Raw genomic sequence first — 21,836 nt, forward strand, 5'->3', positions numbered from 1 at the left:
TATCTCTCGAGGAAAAGTTTCTTCATCTCATTCCATGTTGTAGTACTTCCGGAAGGCAAATAATACAACCATTCCTTAGCATTTCCCGCCAAAGAGAACGGGAAAGCTTTCAACATTGCTCCATCCGCATTAGTTTCCGGTGGAAGCATAGCCATGACTATGGTAGAGAAGTCCATAAGATGTTTGTTTGGATCTTCATTCACCATGCCATGAAACTTTGGTAACTCTCTAATCAACCCCGGCTTGATATCGAAGGTTGAGTTAGTTTGGATACACCATTGTTGTGTATCGAGCTTGTGAGAAGCTAGATCCTTGAGTGTACGGTCATCCATTTCTTCTTCGTCTATATCGGAATCTGCGAACTCACTAGATGAAGAAGGAGGAAGTGGAGTGTTAACCGCTCGAAAGAGGTCCTTTAGTTGAGTGACGGATCGAAGACGTATACCAATTGGAATCGGTATGCCTTCTTTAAGCATTCACCAAAGATATAGTACCTGAAACAAGATTCTCGAAAACTAAGTTAGATACAATATAAATCTAACAAAGCAAGAATAAAGCAAAAAGAAAAATAAAACAACTAAAATTGTCCGCTGCTCCCCGGCAGCGGCGCCAAAAATTGATGCGTGTCGTAACCACAACAAATTAATTAATATTTTTCTCACTAATTAACAAGTAATATAGCGATAGTAAGGATCGTTCCCACGAGGAGCAAGAGGTTTTAGTTGTCTTATAATGTCACAAAAGGGGGGGTTTTAGATTTTATAAAGTAAAAGAAATAAACAAAGCAATTAAAAGTGTATGTTGAGATCAATAAGAGAGATTAGATCAAGGAATCCTTCTTCGTTGCAAAACAATGATTCAAGTTATGTTATTTTCCACTTTTTATTAGTCACAGATTATCACCAACCGTAGGTAAAGAAGCTAGCTCAGTGCTAAACCCCTAAATCCCTAGTATCACCGGATACGGAAGTTCTCGACTACCGGATTCTATTCACCAAACCACCTAGTAGTAGCTCACTCAAGATGTAATTTATTTAAATGCATTAAGATTTATGAATTTATTAGGTTGATATTAGTAGTTAGACTCTTAGCTCAAGATCTACTTGCTAACGTTGTTTTCACACACAATTTCTCCACGGAATCCCTCCACAAGGTCTCGTGTTTGCTACTTGTGTAAAGAGTCAAGAAACGATTACTTATCCCCTAACTTTCACTAGCTTTAGATCAATTAACAAATCAATTTAGTTGGCCACCTAAACAATCTATCAATCAACCATGAATGTATAAACATTCCTATTAGTAAAAACAAACGATAATCATGTGAAAAACTTCAAAGTAGATTTAAAAACAAAACTCAAAACATGTTAAGAACTAGGAATTCATCCTCAATCAATAAGAAAATTAGCTACTCATGTTTTTGAAATTCACACAAATAATTAAAGGGAGAATTTTTAAAGCTCACATAAATAATTAAAAGAAGAATTTTGAAAGCAAGCAAAAACACAAGTGTTGTGTGTGTAGAAGGTGTAGAAGTTTGTGTAGGGAATTTCTCTTATTTATAGGCTTCAATTTTCTTTAACTCCTCTTAGGAATAGAATCCCTTTCCCTTTGTAGCTCAACTTCCAAATCCAAGTCTTTCTCAAATCTTCCATCTTCTCTTTCCAAATCCAAGCCCAATTCTTCAAACCCATGAGAGAAACTCACACAAAAATCTGTTATTTTGGTCGTCGGGAAAATCCTGGAACCACCGGAATCCGGCCTGGAAAGTCGCCGCCGGCAACCTGAGATTTTTTCACTGCGGAATGAATATTCCGTCACTGTTCTGTTATACTTAACTGTCAAACTACCAGTCTTCTGTTAGTCAATGGTCAATGAGGAATAGAGTCAGCTGGTCTTATTCAGGTCTGAGTCGTCTGAGTAGATCTTAATCACTGAGCTGGATCATCTCATCGCCGGTATGAGTTGACTCGCCATAGCAGACAATCCGACAGAGTCTCCTCTGTTTTCTGGGCATTTCTCAGGCCGAATTCATGCCAATATTTTCACTTCCTGCACAAACCTGCATCCTAGACATACATCTAATTCTCAAGCATCGTCTCATTCATTGTACAACGGTTGCTTTAGACCACCTCCTGTTCTTGTAATTCTATAACTCCGCTTCAACTAAGGACACAACCCCTGCTTCTCCATCACTTCTGTATTGCAACATCACCTGATCTAACCTTCAATTCATTGCAAAACCCTAAATCATCAAAACCCATTCATCCATTAGCTTCAATTACAGCACCAGCAGTTCTCTTCACCAACTGTGACTCAAATCGAATAAACCCATCTTTGATTCTCCTCTCTGTGTCTATTTCAAACCCTAACCAATTTTACCAAAACCCATCTGATTCATATCACAGTGTCGTTCTTCAATTACAGAGATGAACCCTAATTTCTTCATTTCTTCAATTTCAAGCCCCATCGTTACACAACATCACTAATTCTTTCCCCTGGTTTCAAATCTGTCTCCTTCTCTTCGATTCTCACACTAAACCCTTACTTCATTTTGATCTGATTTCTTCTCTATCGACTCCATCTCTCCGATTCAATAGCAGCAGGTTTATTATCTTCAACAGATCTCATCGATTCAATCCTCTCTATGTTTTTGATCCATCTCGATCTCTCGGAATTAACGGCAGTCACATCTGCTTTTCTCATCTTACTTTCAGGGACTGTAGAATGAGGTGAATGAGAGAAACACGTCTCTCGATTTAGGGTAAAGAGGTAGGGTTAGTTATTTAGTACCCGGTCACCTTGATAAGGTCCACCCCAGTGGGTGACCTATAATAGGTGGTCATTTCTGATAAGGGCTAGCCAGTTTCCATCCCCTTATCCTCAACTGATTTGTATTTAGTACTCCTTCAAACAGGGTTGCCCCTTAACCTTGACCAGGATCCCAATAATGACAGCCTATGAAATTTCCTTTTTAACCTTTCGGCTCAATTTGGGTGATTTCTTCTTCTTTTTCTCCGTGCGACTCCAGAGTACTTAATAACTCAAAAATATGCGTAAAATACATAATTTACAAGAAAAATAGCAGAGAAAGCATAAACAATAGATAATAAATAGGATGTATTCTACACCTTATCATTAAACCAGTCACCTTAGGTACGCATACCCGTACGCGTACCCACGGAAGTTTTCGACCGAAAATTTATGTTGAGTTTCTAAACTCAAATCCGGTAGCTATGGTACACGTACCCGTACGCGTACCCAAGCTGGTTATATTTCTCAAATCGGAAGTTCATGAACTTAAACAATAAATAAGGAATGCAATCTTTGCAAACCGTGGCTATATTGTTCATGAGTTGATTCAAGTGAACCAAACCGATTTGGTTTCAATTGTGTCTATTCATAAAGACCTAAGTAATTGAAAAACTCTTCAACTAGTTCTTATGAGTCATTTGAACTAGTTATGTGAAAAAGATGAATATGGTTAATATGGAAGTACTCATATGGCTAACCATTGGTTAACTATTTGTGAACCAACTAAGTGTACACGTTTAGGTACGGTTACTCAAACCTAACTGAAATACATTTCATTTGTATGTGACAAGCTAAGTTTCGATCTAACAGTTGAAAGATATTAGCTTGGTTAAATCAGGTTTTTCATCTAACGGTAAATATTGAATGATTTGTTACCAAGGTAACTTGGATTGGAAACCTTGATTTGAAAACTATATAAAGGAGACATCTAGCAACTGGAAAAACTAATCCCCACACCTCCTATATGATACTAGTTGGTTTTTCTAGAGTCGATTCTCTTTTAACCTTGGTTTTTTCACGAAACCCTGTAGGTTAACGACTGAAAGACTTCACTGGGATTGTGAATCCAGACGAAACTAGTTCTATTGTAGTTGAGCGATCTGATCTTGCCATTTTCTATAGAACGAGTTCAATTGAATAACTGACTTGAGATTATATCTCCGATAGGGCAAGATAAAAAGAAATCACAAACATCTTCGTCTCATCGTTTGTGATTCCGCAATATCTAGTTTCGCTACCATACAATTTATATTATTGTGAGGTGATTGATAATTCTAGGATATTCTTCGAGAATATAGGTCCGGGTTATCAATTGGTTTATGTTCACCTTGATTTTATCAAAAGACGGAACAAAACTCTTAGGTTTATCTGTGGGAGACAGATTTATCTATCATCGTAGACTTTTCTGTGTGATACAGATTTGTATATTAAAGTCTTCGACTTTGGGTCGTAGCAACTCTTGGTTGTGGGTGAGATCAGTTAGTGGAATCAAATGTGTAGTATCCTGCTGGTATCAGAGACGTAAGGAGCGCAATTATACCTTATATCAGTGTGATATTGATTAGGGTTCAACTACAGTCCATACCGAAGTTAGTTTGTAGTAGGATAGTATCTGTAACGGCTTAATACAGTGTGGTGTTCAATCTAGATTAGGTCCAGGGGTTTTTCTGCATTTGCGGTTTCCTCATTAACAAAATTTCTGGTGTCTGTGTTATTTCTATTCCGCATTATGTTTTGTTATATAATTGAAATATCACAGGTTGTGCGTTAAGATCAATCAATTAGAATATCCAACCTTTAGATGTTGATTTAAATTGATTGACACTTGGATATTGGTCTTTGGTACCATCCAAGTTTATCTCTCTAGTATTTGATAAAGACTCGCAGATTTCCATTTGCTTGAGTAAAGATCAAATCGAGAGATTGAGATATTAACTCTTTGATACTTTTATCTAGATTGAGTCTGACTGTCTAGTTGATTCTCTAGAAAGTATATTGGAGTTAGTCCATACAGATTGCTAATAAAAATATTGGGTGAAGTTGTTAGACCCCCGCTTTTTCAATTGGTATCAGAGCAGGCAAACACGTTCAAGACCTCAAAAGTCTGTGTTTGTAGCGATATGAATATATGGACAGTAATGCTATCTCAATGAAGGCACCACCATATCCAGGGATTTCAGAACTCTCTTCTATGACTGATTTATTTAAGTCTGTCAAAGAGATTCTATCTAAACCATCACCAGGTTTAAAATCCTCTGAACCCTTTTCAGGAATTGAAAAGAAACTTGAAAGCCTATTCTCTAATCTTTATCTATTCCAGAATGAACAACAATATCTTGACAGGCTAAATCAAGTTATGATGAATAATTATCATGATAAGGTTGATACTGATTTACTAATCAGTGAGAGCAATGCTCCTCTTCTGTTTTCTTTTAGTCATAATAAATTAGACGTTTTACAAGAAGAGTTAGAATCTCAATCACATGAGTATATCACCGCAAAGCATGAACTATTTCATGGCTCAATTCTTGATCCAACTTATCAAAATATTAATATTATCTTCAAGTCTGAAGAAACCAGGATGTCCCTTATTAAAAGGGTTTCCCCGTGCAAAAGTAAGAACTATTTACAAAAACTATTTCATTTAAGTTGGAAGAAGATAAATCAGAGTCTCAATATTTTTTGGGTTCTGTTAAAATTCCTTGATAGACTTATAAAAAACAGGTTCCGTGAGGCTCTCAATATTTTGAGATGTAACAGATGTTGGAAAGAAGTTCTTTCTTGGTGTCATGCTTTGAAAGAACAATTTTTTGTTTCTACAAAAAATTACCCAAAACAAATGAATGTTGAGTTGTTGCTCCTTTTTGTACCAAACATGTGTTTGACTTGCACACGAGCAGTTCACATATGTTGGACCAGAGCCGTCTCACGAACGAATCTAGTATTTGAACGTGTCAAATAGCTTCACTCTACACTTAAAAGAGAAAAAGAATCTCTTTGGTTCTTTCACCCTTCTTCTTCGTCTCTCCAGTTCGTATACGAGAGAAGAAACTCTATAGTTCTCATATCTTCAACATCTCGATTCTCAACCAAACCAAAATTGGTTTGACTATTTGGTTCCAGAATTAGCTCGAGACCCTATAGATTAACGACTTGAAGACTTTATTGGGATTGTGAAGCCAGACCCAACTATTATCTTTGTAGTTGCGTGATCTGATCTTGTTGTTTCTATCGTGTTGAGTACAATTGAAATAATTGGCTCGAGATTTTATATCTCCGATAGGCAAGATAGAAAAGTAATCACAAATAAACTTCGTATCATCGTTTGTGATTCCACAATAACTTGTTTCGCTAGTCGATTAAGTTTATTGTGAGGTGATTGATAATACTTGGATGTTCTTCGGGAATATAAGTCCGGTTTATCAATTGGTTCCTGTTCACCTTGATTTATCAAAAGACGGAACAAAAACTGTTGGGTATTTCTGTGGGAGACAGATTTATTCAATCCTATAGACTTTTCTGTGTGAGACAGGTTTGTCTGTCAAGTCTTCGACTTTGGGTTGTAGCAACTCTTAGTTGTGAGTGAGATCATCTAAGGAAATCAAGTGCGTAGTATCCTGCTGGGATCAGAGACGTAAGGAGCGCAAACGTACCTTGAATCAGTGTAAGATTGATTAGGGTTCAACTACAGTCCAGACCGAAGTTAGTTTGTAGTAGGATAGTATCTGTAACGGCTTAATACAGTGTGGTGTTCAATCTAGACTAGGTCCAGGGGTTTTTCTGCATTTGCGGTTTCCTCATTAACAAAATTTCTGGTGTCTGTGTTATTTCTATTCCGCATTATGTTTTGTTATATAATTGAAATATCACAGGTTGTGCGTTAAGATCAATCAATTAGAATATCCAACCTTTTATGTTGATTTAAATTGATTGACACTTGGATATTGGTCTTTGGTACCATCCAAGTTTATCTCTCTAGTATTTGATAAAGACTCGCAGATTTCCATTTGCTTGAGTAAAGATCAAATCGAGAGATTGAGATATTAACTCTTTGATATACTTTTATCTAGATTTAGTCTGACTGTCTAGTTGATTCTCTAGAAAGTATATTGGAGTTAGTCCATACAGATTGCTAATAAAAATATTGGGTGAAGTTGTTAGACCCCCGCTTTTTCAATTGGTATCAGAGCAGGCAAACACGTTCAAGACCTCAAAAGTCTGTGTTTGTAGCGATATGAATATATGGACAGTAATGCTATCTCAATGAAGGCACCACCATATCCAGGGATTTCAGAACTCTCTTCTATGACTGATTTATTTAAGTCTGTCAAAGAGATTCTATCTAAACCATCACCAGGTTTAAAATCCTCTGAACCCTTTTCAGGAATTGAAAAGAAACTTGAAAGCCTATTCTCTGATCTTTATCTATTCCAGAATGAACAACAATATCTTGACCGGCTAAATCAAGTTATGATGAATAATTATCATGATAAGGTTGATACTGATTTACTAATCAGTGAGAGCAATGCTCCTCTTCTGTTTTCTTTTAGTCATAATAAATTAGACGTTTTACAAGAAGAGTTAGAATCTCAATCACATGAGTATATCACCGCAAAGCATGAACTATTTCATGGCTCAATTCTTGATCCAACTTATCAAAATATTAATATTATCTTCAAGTCTGAAGAAACCAGGATGTCCCTTATTAAAAGGGTTTCCCCGAGCAAAAGTAAGAACTATTTACAAAAACTATTTCATTTAAGTTGGAAGAAGATAAATCAGAGTCTCAATATTTTTTGGGTTCTGTTAAAATTCCTTGATAGACTTATAAAAAACAGGTTCCGTAAGGCTCTCAATATTTTGAGATGTAACAGATGTTGGAAAGAAGTTCTTTCTTGGTGTCATGCTTTGAAAGAACAATTTTTTGTTTCTACAAAAAATTACCCAAAACAAATGAATGTTGAGTTGTTGCTCCTTTTTGTACCAAACATGTGTTTGACTTGCACACGAGCAGTTCACATATGTTGTACCAGAGCCGTCTCACGAACGAATCTAGTATTTGAACGTGTCAAATAGCTTCACTCTACACTTAAAAGAGAAAAAGAATCTCTTTGGTTCTTTCACCCTTCTTCTTCGTCTCTCCAGTTCGTATACGAGAGAAGAAACTCTATAGTTCTCATATCTTCAACATCTCGATTCTCAACCAAACCAAAATTGGTTTGACTATTTGGTTCCAGAATTAGCTCGAGACCCTATAGATTAACGACTTGAAGACTTTATTGGGATTGTGAAGCCATACCCAACTATTATCTTTGTAGTTGCGTGATCTGATCTTGTTGTTTATATCGTGTTGAGTACAATTGAAATAATTGGCTCGAGATTTTATATCTCCGATAGGCAAGATAGAAAAGTAATCACAAATAAACTTCGTCTCATCGTTTGTGATTCCACAATAACTTGTTTCGCTAGTCGATTAAGTTTATTGTGAGGTGATTGATAATACTTGGATGTTCTTCGGGAATATAAGTCTGGTTTATCAATTGGTTCCTGTTCACCTTGATTTATCAAAAGACGGAACAAAAACTGTTGGGTATTTCTGTGGGAGACAGATTTATTCAATCCTATAGACTTTTCTGTGTGAGACAGGTTTATCTGTCAAGTCTTCGACTTTGGGTTGTAGCAACTCTTAGTTGTGGGTGAGATCAGCTAAGGGAATCAAGTGCGTAGTATCCTGCTGGGATCATAGACGTAAGGAGCGCAAATGTACCTTGAATCAGTGTGAGATTGATTAGGGTTCAACTACAGTCCAGACCGAAGTTAGTTTGTAGTAGGATAGTATCTGTAACGGCTTAATACAGTGTGGTGTTCAATCTAGACTAGGTCCAGGGGTTTTTCTGCATTTGCGGTTTCCTCATTAACAAAATTTCTGGTGTCTGTGTTATTTCTATTCCGCATTATGTTTTGTTATATAATTGAAATATCACACGTTGTGCGTTAAGATCAATCAATTAGAATATCCAACCTTTGGTTGTTGATTTACATTGATTGGCGCTTGAACATTGGTCTTTGGTACCGATCAAGTAACTCCTCTTATATTTAATCAGGCTCGCAGATTTTTATTTGCTGATTACGGATTGAATTAAGAGTTAGAGATATTAAACTCTTTAATATACGTTATTCTAGATTGAGTCTGACTGTCTACTTGATTCTCTAGAAAGTGTATTGGAGTAAGTCCTCTCTGGTTGACAAACGAATTGTTGGGTGTGGTTGTTACACCCACGCATTTTCAAGTTACATTTCATTTGTGTATAACAATCTAAGTTTGATCTAACGATTTAAAGATATTAGCTTGAATCTAATCAAGTTTTCATCTAAAGGTGAATATTGAATGCTTTGTTTCCAAGGTAACTTAGATTGCAAACCCTGATTTGAAATCAATATAAAGAAGAAATCTAACAACTGGGAAACCTAATCCCCACACCTCTTGTGTGATACTAGTTGTATAATATATAGTCGATTCTCCTTTAACCTTAGGTTTTTCACGAAACCCTGTAGATTAACGACTTGAAGAATTCATTGGGATTGTGAAGCCAGACCCAACTATTTTCTCTGTAGTTGCGTGATATGATCTTTCCATTTCTATCGTGTTTGAGTGCAATTGTAAGATTGGATTGAGATTTATATCTCCGATACGCAAGATAGAAAAGTAGTCACAAACACCTTCGTCTCATCGTTTGTGATTCCACAATATCTTGTTTCGTTAATCGATTAAGATTATCGTGAGGTGATTGATATTTCTAGGTTGTTCTTCGGGAATATAAGTCAGGTATATCAATTGGTTCATGTTCACCTTCATTTATCAAAAGACAGAACAAAACTCGTAGGTATTTATGTGGAGATAGATTTATCTATTCGTATAGACTTTTATGTGTGAGACAGATTTGTTTATCAAGTCTTCGACTTTGGATCGTAGCAACTCTTAATTGTGGGTGAGATCAGCTAAGGGAATCAAATGCGTAGTATCTTGCTGGGATCAGAGACGTAAGGAACGCAACTGTACCTTGAATCAGTATGAGATCGATTAGGGTTCAACTACAGTCCAGACCGAAGTTAGTTTGTAGTAGGCTAGTTTCTGTAGCGGCTTAATACAGTATGGTGTTCAATATGGACTAGGTCTCGGGGATTTTTCAGCATTTGCGGTTTCCTCATTAACAAAAATTCTGGTGTCTGTGTTATTTCTTTTCCGCATTATATTTTTTTATATAATCGAAATATCACAGATTGTGCGTTGAATCGATCAATTGGTAAATCTAACCTTTGGTTTTTGATTGAAATTGGTTGATCCTAGAACATTGGTCTTTGGTACCGTTCAAGTTATCTCTCTTATATTCAATTGGGCTCGCAAATTATTATTTATTTGATTGCTGATTGAATTGAGAGCTTGGGATATAACTCCTTGATATACTTTTCTTAAGATTGATTTTAACTGTCTAGTTGATTTTCTTGAAAGTATAATGGAGTTAGTCCATACAGATTTCTAAGAGAAATATTAGTGAGGTTGTTAGACCCAGATTTTTTCAATTAGTATTCCAAAAATTTGTTCTTATAGTGACTATTTATATGTGACTTTTGAGAAATCTAATCATATCTGTCTGAAAAAACTGTCATATGGCTTCCAAAATGATATCTCTTTCGGTATAAAATGTATCCTTATGCTTGTTGGGATTTATACAACTATCAAGGAAGATGTGAAACCTTATCCTAAGGAGAAGAATTCTTACTTTAAGTAGAATAAGAAGAAGAACGTGAAGAAGTCAATATCAAATGGTTCTAACCATCAAATATTTGCACTATGTTTGGATAATGCAAGAAGGGTAAGTTACAAGTGAAAACTCTCAAAGTTCAAGAAGTAATTGTCAAGCAGTATGAAATTATGAATGGACGCCTTATGACCAAACGTCATGAATCATATGTTTATATGTCGTTGACAGATAAGAAATTTGGTGATGATGAAGAATTGCTCAAAAATATTTGTTCCTAATTTACTCCTTTTAAGGATTTATTCTTACTTTTTTAAGGAGGAAAAACTAATATTTTGAAGTAGTTAATTTTCCCTTTACATTACTGCTTTATATCCATCACCTATTAATTATTGAAGTTTATTTAGTTAATTTTATTTGATGATGATTTCAATACTTGATATTTACGGATTGTTTTTGTGCATTGTTTATTTCTCATGAGACAGTTTTTTGTTTATCTTAGTTTTGCGATTAGAACATGATTTCATGATTTCTCTTAAGTTACACTGTTTACTCTCTTTGTTTGTAATTGACTAGAATATGAGTAAACTTTTGATGATTTATATTTCTTTTAAGTTATAATATTTTTATTTTTTTGTTCGTAACTGGCTAATTCCAAAAAGTTATGTTGTTAACTTCTTAGGTAGTAGATGATTAGAAGGGAGTATCTGATAATATCAGATACAAATTTACTTGTAAATTTTTCTAATGTCCAAGAAACACCCTTTTCGTTGAAAATGTCGCTCATATTGTTTTCTTTGAGAATGGCATTAGATGCGAGAAAGTGCAGATTTGAACGTGTGCTTAATTGTTACATTTTCATGGGTAGTACAGTTGTTAAATCTTAGGAGAGAACTGTACTTATAAAATCTCTTCTTGGTGAAGATGCTAAGTTGCGAAACTTAGTGGAATCATCTTAAAAAGATGGTATGTTATCTTTAGTCTTGATAATATCTTAATTCATAGTTCATTACGATCCTCATTCGAAACTGAAATGACGATGGTACCAAGTACACCACAGTCATTTCGATATCAACCTATGCAAGAGATGCGTTGTATAATCTAATACATACACGAAATGTCAAGAAGATTACTTAAACAAGAGTTACACCTGGTATATAACATAAGTTTGAATCCGAACCAATCTATGGGATCAAAACAAGTGTTTATTAATGTACGAGTTTATTTACTTTCGTTATAAAGACAAAGCAATATAATGCGGAAGTACAAGTAAATCCCACAACACACAAGAACGGGAAAAATTGCAAGAAAGAAAACCCCCGAGACCTAATCCAGTCTTAAATACTCTCAAAATTAAGCCTCTATACAAGTTGACTACAACAACTTCATATATTTCTCAGTTCCTTCAGTATCTCTGCGCCTACAACCAATCTGGTTTACACACATGAATCTCGATATATAGTCCACTATCTCAAGTTGCTTCACCTGCTGTGAATACTTCAGCTACTCAACTCCTTTATATCGTAATCAGAACCCGTAAAGGACTAGATTGTCTCAGTAACCTCTCTATCAATCTCCTATATCAACAAGTTAATCAGAGATATAGGTGAGTACCAGGGTTCTTCCGTTTAATCAATATAGACTCATTTGTTCGGTCAGATCAACTAAATCAATATTATTGAAATAATCAATCTTAGTTTACCGACTATCAAAGTAGATCTTAAAGAGAAACACAAATATAGATTTCCGATCTATACAACAAGCTTTAAAGTCTATTCGAGATAAACAACTTTTCGGATCCTATTCAATCAAGTGTGCGCGAGGTTATCACGAAGATCAGAATACCAAAAAGAAAATATTTTAGTCTTCAATCTTCAGTCTTCAAAGTACCTGTACAAACAACTTGATTCCACGAATGATCGATAACACACAAAATGGAGTCTATGAACAATGGATGATCAAAATTTATATCTTTAGATCTGGATGTAAAAAAGCAGATCTGAAATCGTTGATCCTTGAACTAGTTCGAGTGACCTTATATCAAAAGATAAGGATCATGGAATAAACAAACTAGATAACTCAAGGTTCAACTTTACTGTTAGTCAATCAAATAAATAACCAAGAAAACTAAAACAACAATAAGATTCTTAGTTTCCCACCAACAGTACTACTAGAGCTTATTCGATCCTTCAGAAGTCTTTAAGTGAAGCGCACATAAAAGATTTTACCTAATTAGGATACTCTCTTGTTGAACGAGTATTACAAATGGTTAGTTTAGTGTGTCAAAGGGATAAGTTTGTAATAATTACGAGCTTCACTATTTATAATGACAAAACGTAGTTTGGACAATCAGAAATTACCAAATCCAATAATACTAAAGACATTCAATAAATGCTTTTTTCGGTTTTGTTAAAATTCCAACTGTAATCCAACTCATGTACCAAAATCTCTCTTGGATGACAACTAATACTACTAGCGTATAACGTAGACTTACTAATATAGAAACCAGAGATATACTTATTCATTGGGATATAAAAGCATATAAATTTCGAATATCAAAAGATATTTCGATTTCGGGATCTCACCTTGAGTATCAAGGAAAATATTGAACATTAAGTAATAAGTGTTTTGCACATATTTAAATATCTTATGTGGACATCTTATGAACTTTCCATATTAACCAAACTACATTTCTATAACTATGTAAACCCTAAGATAATAACCAAACTGAATATGTTTATTTTAGTTAACCTAAGGATTGGTCCTGCTAGAGATCCATGGGATCGGTCCAAGTAGTGATCCTTGGGACCGGTCTTAGTAGAGATCTTTCATAAGACATCGGTCCTATTAGAGATCCTTAGGATCGGTTCTAGTAAAGATCTTTGTTTTAAGGGATCGACCCTAGGATAAATCCTTTGATTCTTTTCAACTACAAAACAAGTTTTGTATGTCTACTTCCTTAAACTCATGTAGTTAAACACAGTCTTTGAGGTATGAAATCAACTCGAAAGTTCAACATACTAACTAACAACAAGTTATCAATTAGTGCTATGTACGTAGAATCTGGTACAACAAATTTACTAAAATCATGTTATATTTATTTAGTATTTAACCAGTGTCATTACAACACAGGTTATTTCTATTTTTATCGTAATAATGAAGTCACTGTCAGTAGATAATGGTAGAAAGTATGAGTAAATATGATAATCAGTACATACCTTTGTAGATGAATTCCTCGAAGGTATCTCCGTTATTCTTCAGTCTTCAATTTTTAAGATCAATCGGTTAATTCCAATACTCAACTACCACACTATATTCCTTGTCCGATACATACTTCAGTAGATTATAAATCAAGATATAGTTTCGATTAACTCAATTTGACAACTAGCGTTACATACCAAAATTTATGAGTTTGACCAAGTGATGCTCTAACACACTTAACTACCATAGTTAGATAATTATTGCTTCCAAGTTTTAGAGAAACATTTGTTGTTTCTTTATGCCATATGCTCAGTAACGCATCCAGACAATAAAAATGAGGGGGACTAAAAAACATTTGTACATACACTAGTGGACCAAATTTAAAAATTAGGTGGACTAAATGTTAAATAAATTTAAAATTAGGGGCTTTTTATGGTTTTGGTGATTTTAGGAGGGGGGGTTAGTGGAAAAACGGGGGCCTAACAACCTCACCTAATATTTTGCTTAGCAATCTGTATGGACTAACTCCAATATACTTTCAAGAGAATAAACTAGATAGTCAGACTCAATCTTAAGAAAAGTATATCAAAGATTTATATCTCAATCTCTCAATTCAATCCGCAATCAAACAAATAATAATTTGCGAGCCCGATTGAATATAAGAGAGATAACTTGAACGGTACCAAAGACCAATGTTCAAGGATCAATCAATTTCAATCAACAACCAAAGGTTGGATTTACCAATTGATCGATACAACGCACAACCTGTGATATTTCAATTATATAAAAAAAAATATAATGCGGAAAAGAAATAACACAGACACCAGAAGTTTTGTTAACGAGGAAACCGCAAATGCAGAAAACCCCTGGGACCTAGTCCAGATTGAACACCACACTGTATTAAGCTGTTACAGACACTAGCCTACTACAAACTAACTTCGGTCTGTACTGTAGTTGAACCCCAATCAATCTCACACTGATTCAAGGTACAATTGCGCTCCTTACGTCTTTGATCCCAGAAGGATACTACGCACTTGATTCCCTTAGATGATCTCACCCACAACTAAGAGTTACTACGACCCAAAGTCGAAGACTTTAAGAAAAAAATATGTCTCACACAGAAAAGTCTATAGGAATAGATAAATCTGTCTCCCACAGAAATACCTACGAGTTTTGTTCCGTATTTTGATAAATCAAGGTGAACATGAACCAATTGATATACCGGACTTATATTCCTGAAGAACAACCTAGAAATATCAATCACCTCACAATAATCTTAATCGACTAGAGAAACAAGATATTATGGAATCACAAACGATGAGAAGAAGGTGTTTGTGACTAATTTTCTATCTTGCCTATCAGAGATATAAATCTCAAGCCAATATTATGACTGCACTCAATAACGATAGAAACAGCAAGATCAGATCACGCAACTACAGAGAAAATAGTTAGGTCTGGCTTCACAATCCCAATGAATTCTTCAAGTCGTTAACCTACAGGGTTTCGTGAAAAAACTAAGGTTAAACGAGAATCGACTCTAGCTTATACAACTCGTATCACACAGGAGGTGTGGGGATTAGGTTTCCCAGTTTCTAGAGTTCTCCTTTATATAGTCTCCAAATCAGGGTTTGAAATCTAAGTTACCTTGGTACCAAAGCATTCAATGTTCACTGTTAGATGAAAACTTGATTAGATTCAATTGAATATCTTTCAACCGTTAGATAGGACTTAGCTTGTTATACACAAATGAAATGTAAATTCATTTAGGTTTGAGTAACAGTACCTAAACTTGTACACTTAGTTGGTTCAACAATAGTTAACCAATGGTTAGCCATATGAGCACTTCCATATCAACCTTATTCATCTTCACCATAACTAGTTCAAATGACTCAAATGAACTAGTTAGAGAGTTGTTCAATTGCTTAGATCTCATAGAAGTATATAAGACACAACCAAAGCAAAATCGGTTTTGATTCACTTGAATCGATTCATGAATATTATAGTCACGGTTTGCAAAGATTGCATTCCTTATTATATAAATGTTTTAGTTCATGAATAAACCGATTTTAGAAAGTAACCTACCTAAGTATCCGATCATGTACGCGTACTTAAGTAACCGTATTGAGTTTTTTTTTCACTTTCAAACTCCAGAAGAAATTCACGGACGTGAACTTTCCTCCAGTACGCATACTCACCCGAATTTCCAACAACCGCCAGTACGCGTACGGGTACGCATACTTTGGGTTCCCGGTTTTGGACTTTTACCCAAATATGAGAACACACCATGTTTATATCCAAAGATGGTTACATGTTCTAAACTCTCATTTCAATTATTGAAACTTTCTTAGAGGATGTTATATAGTTGTTATTCACAAACTATTTTTCATCAAAGCGATTTTCAAGTTACTGAAATAATCAACATGACTTTCGTCACGTGTAAAGATGAACTTTGCCAAAGCGAAATCTTACCAACACATATTTCGAGAAATAGATAAGCGAGATAAACTCGATTCGAAATAGCAAATGTGTATAATCGAAGTCTATATAACAATACGACTTTTGTCTCAAGATAGGAGATATAATAGATAGACTTTTGAGTGATAGATAAGTTCAAGTCTCCACATACCTTTTTGTCGATGAAGTTCTACCAGTTCCTTGAGTAGTTCTTCGTCCTTGCATGATGAACGCCGTGGAGTCTAGGCCTCAACTATACTTACTATCATAGTCCGAGACTTAGCTATAAGTACATTAGAAATCAAGACTTATAGTTTTGGCAACTAAACTTGACAAACAAGCTTGAGATAGCAACGCTTGCGAGTTCGACCGAGCAGTGCTCTAACAATTAGATACAGGGTTGGTCAACCCTTGGCTTTGTCCCTGCATATTCCCCACCACACTGCAAAGGAAACATTATCAAAATATTTTGATTTCTTGATTTTGCTTTAACAGAATTTTAATTCCAAGTGACATTTTTCACTGATTCAAGAGAAACCCAATGCGTACCAAATTTTTGAAAAAAATGACTCCACATTTGAGAAGTGAGCTTACAGTGCATAAGCAAGTGAATATTTGATTCTTCATTTTTTTTTCCTTGGCTATGTCTCAAAATGACCCCGTACTTGAGAAGTATGCTTATAGTGCATGAGCAAGTGAGTATTTGATTCCTGATCTCTATTTTTCCTTGGCTATGTCTCTAAAATGTATTCAAGTGCAACCACACATTTCTAGTAGTCATCTAAGCCATGACATTGGATCCTGCAATATCGATTTAAAAAAGATAACTAGACACTGCAGATTTGCAACATGCTTTAACAATTTTTTAGCATGCAAAAACCGAGTATTTGATCATTTTCCAATCAAATAACTTTTTGAATCCATCAGTAGTTTTTATAGTTCTTCAAACTTTAGCTAGACACTCATATAGCCAAGGTATATAGTGGTTGCGATTTTGTTTTCCATAGCTTAGCTACATTTAAGGTTTCTGACTAACCCAAGGCTCAGCATAGTGCTTATACCCATAGGCCATATAGTATTTTCCGCGTTGGCAATCTTTACATCTAAGAACTCAACAAAAAACAAACCCGAAGTATTGTATCCACTCTCTTCTCTTCTCACTCTAACTCTGGAGAGAGAAAAGAAAAAACCCCAAAACTTTTAATTTCTTTTGATTTGATCAAATCAGGTTTCATCAATTAATCACCCTTCAAAACACTTCATTTGTCGACTAAATTACAGAAAACATCAGTTTGTTCATAGCAGGATTGGGATATCAAGTTTTGGTAAGTTTGATTATTCAGTAAAACTAACAAGAACAAGTCATATGATTGTTAAAGTTTGGGTATTTCAGAATTTGAGAATTGGAGTTTTGGGAAAATCAATAAATGAGATTACTCTTAGTACTAGTTTTTTTTTATACAATACAAGTAATGCTAGGTATATTATAAAAGAGAAACATGGGTTTAGGGTTTGAAATTCATTGCAGCCGTCAGAATCTAGCAAATCATCATCGGCTTCGTTTGTGGTTGCGGTTACGAAAGAGAAAGGGAAAGATAGTGTGCTGGTGAAGGATGTTGATGATTCTGAGGGTGTTAAGACCGTAACAGGAAAGGAATAAGATTGAGAAGTTTAATCTTTACGTATGTACATGACTAGAGAAGATAGAATTCTTATGTTGAGTCATATCGCTAAAACTGTCATCTTTGTTTGTAACTGGCCTAGAGAATAATATTGTTGATGATTATTTTTCTCACGAAAATAATGTATCTTGGTGCCTCTAATATTAAGATCATTGTCCTTAACTTCTTTGTTCGTAACCTGCGAGAAGAGAGAAAAACATTTGGTATACAAATCTGATTTGTTCGTAACTGGCGAGTAAATTTGTTAATGTCCAAAAATGACAACAAGCTTGAGATAGCAAACCTTACAAGTTCGACCAAGCGATGCTTTAATAAATTTAGCCAAGGATGAGACATTAGTTAGATTCGGAAATCAACTTGATGAAAATAATATTTGAGAATCCTGATTTTCTTAGACTTTTAGCGGCCGCAAGACCTTGTTTATAATCAAGATATTGACATTACAAAGATTCCATTAGAAGCTAATGCGTACAATTTTCTAGTCCAATTTTCATATTGACACATGTGACTTTGTACAACCACTCACCATGAAAAACATCTAATGTCCGGGGAATTTTTAGATTATGAATCCATAAATGTCCATTATTAATAGCCATCCTAGTCCACAGATATAACGATGGAGATAAAAACTCCATCGTTAACACACTATGTACTACCACTCATTAGGAAAAACATCCAATATCTGGAGATCTTTTAGATTACAAGACCATAAATATTCATTGTTACCGGCCATCATATTCCATAACGATAAAGATGGAGGTGTTAATTTCCCAACATGCAAGTGTCTTATTTCGTGAAACCGTACAACATAGTAGGAGCAACCAGAAAGGTCCAAAGTTTGTAATTGTATAAATGATTCAAGAAAAGAAACTTCTTTCATGTGGATATCTTCCAACTTCATGCACTTTAGATGTATTAGTTCTCCTAATTGTTGAGGTACGGTGAAGGGGTTCACATGAGAGTCCTTAAGGTGCATACCTTTCCAAAGTGAACCTCCACATACACTTATCCAAAACATCTTACAACTCCAGGACATGTAAGCATATCAGTGTAGATAAATGAATGGATGCGCGACGTGTTATGAAACTGACACATGTACAGTGTATATATCAATAAAATGCGAGAAAGATAGTGACATGTATTATTTAGACTTCACGTTCTCCATGAAAAAATTAGTTGGCAAAAGCATGGAATTTATTATTAGCTGGGGAATTAAGCATTTCTTCTATCAATTTCTTCTCTTTAGTCTTTTTCTCATATAAAGAATTTTGTATTTACGAGTTTCGAACTCGGGTTATTGGTATTATCACCCGATAACTCTACCATGTACTATCGTCACATCAACTTTTTCCATGTTTTGGTTGAGCTTTTCTAACATGCTTTGTAATGTGTTATCTAGCATTGCCTCGGGATAAAGAATATGTAGATATTAATCACTTGAGAGCCTAAAAAAAAAATTTCTTTACCCAGACGTAGTTTATAATAAAAGAAACTTGAAGAGCTAGTAAAGATTTATGATATTTGAAGGTAACTACATATTTTAAAATTTCTTTTAAACCCTATCTCTTTATAACAACCATCCAAAAACTTTAAGGTTTAAAGATAATTTAATAATATATCCATATTTGCTAAAGATAATATCCAAACTTAAACATCAAGCTAATCATTCAAAGAAATAACAAGTTAAACATAAATCTAATCATCCAAATAAATAACACAATAACATTATTGTAAAGAAACAATTGTGATAAAAAAAAGTTGTGCCAAAATATGACTAGAGATTATCTACAATGAAAAGTTGAAAGTTGAATAAATATTCAAACTAATTGCATATTAATTGTTAGCATCTATATTGTATTTTATATATCATAATATTTCAAATTAAACAACATATAAGATGAATAATTTGATTCACAGATTGTGAAAATTTTGGGATCACTTGGATCCCCTATTACAATAAAGCATGACCTCAAACGGAGCCAAAATTCTCCCCTTTTTAAGTCCTAATGCGAGTGTGCGTCATCATTTTTTTTATTGTATCCTGGAAAAACATGGTGAGTCGATTTGGACACATTGTTGGCTGCTCGATTATTGTATATTGGGACGTGCAAGCGGCAACCTTATTGTAGGGGTTGATCGGGAGAAGCCACTCTGATGATGCTGGAAAATGATCTTAGTTATTTGTAAGTTATCCACCACCGCCACCCACACAACCATAAAAGTTACCTCTTTCGATATCCAACATTTAGTCTCTAAATTAAACAATAACAACATTTACAACTCAACTGAGAAATTCTATAAAAGCAATCAGAATTTCAGCACAAGAATGACATTATCGTCAAACATATTACTAATAAATCAGATGAGTGAAAAGTAACAATATTTTTAGCCTTATTCATTTTCTCAAATTTGAAGATAATAAACAAATTAAAAATGGATTTTATCATTTTGGGTTAGGTATAAGGGTACCAAAGGTTTTCTTATTTGATTTAAACTAGATTGATGTAGTTTTTGGTGGATATTCTTCATTGGTTACTCAGATTTCAATGAATTCATTCTGTTTTTGTTTCAGGTATATAATAAATTCAAGGAAATCTTCTGATTCCAAGTTGCATTGTTCAAATATCACTGGAGGAGAACATTCCAAGTAATTACATTTTGTCAAATAGTTGACTTTCATATTCATCGTGTAAAATTGCAAATGAAGTGGTTGTGAGAGTCTTTCTAAGTGACATTGGAATTGGTTTGTTAATGGAATTTGATGCAATATTATGTAGGTTGAGCTTTAAACAGTATAGACAGTAGATGGTTAGAAAACAATAAAATATTGATCTCAATCAATAATTGGCTCCAAATCTTTAACAAAAACCTAACCCGACAAATCAAATAACTGAATTCGATCATGTAGACAAGATATATGGTTTATATATGGAGTTAACAATTTTGATAATATATTCAAATCCATTCCTCTATAATAAAAATGAATTCCGATAAACCCAATACACAATGTAACGAATCCTAATATAATAAGAAAGGGAAAAACATAATATTTTCTGATTCATAAGGATATGGATTATTTTCTTTGTTTCCAAAATGAGTAAATGTAATAAGGTATTGCGTTCTTCGAGAGAAAAAAAGAGTAACTCTTTGATTATTTTTCGTTCTTGATAAAAAAAACTTCTCTAGTAAAGTTTAAACCAAAAATAAAAATAAACGATTAGTTATCAAATATTGTTATGAAAGTATCTGAAAATAGATTGTGAACTAGGCGAACTAATATAAGCAATAAATAATCAACACATTAAAACTAACAAATATACATAAATACTACCTATGTTTACGAAAAAGAAGTAATATCACTTTCTAGAAATGGAAGGAGTATATGTTAGTGTTTGAGCTTATGCAGGTAATTTTGGATGTAGATAGGAGAAAATAAATAAATAAATAAGATTCAGGTTATAGAAAAATAATAAAGAAAATGATAAATCACTTTTGAATAACAACAACAACAATAATAATACTCAATCGCAATGAATTACTTAATGATCAGAGCGTGCTGACGTGTTATAAATAACCGTTGAACATGAAAAAATTATGCATTACGATACCTTTACGCTGCAACATATCTATGATATTGATTTTGCCCTGAAAAACGCAATGTACGATAAAAATAATCGTGATGACAAATTATATTAGAAAAAAGTCGCTAAAAATGGCAATAGTATAAAAGAATATAAGAAAATTGATCTAATGAAAGAAAGCTTAAGGACGGTTAACAACTGCATCCCAGTTGCAGAATACAGTTTAGAAAGAGAAACCATCAAAAAGTAGAAGTGTGCAACCAAATGAACAAGATGCATTTAACTGCCACAATTAGATAATCGTTGCTTCTAAATTTATTAATGTCATATGCTTCACTAAACTTCAA

Source organism: Papaver somniferum, chromosome 8 (assembly GCF_003573695.1).
Source record: "Papaver somniferum cultivar HN1 chromosome 8, ASM357369v1, whole genome shotgun sequence".
Taxonomy (NCBI): Eukaryota; Viridiplantae; Streptophyta; class Magnoliopsida; order Ranunculales; family Papaveraceae; genus Papaver; species Papaver somniferum.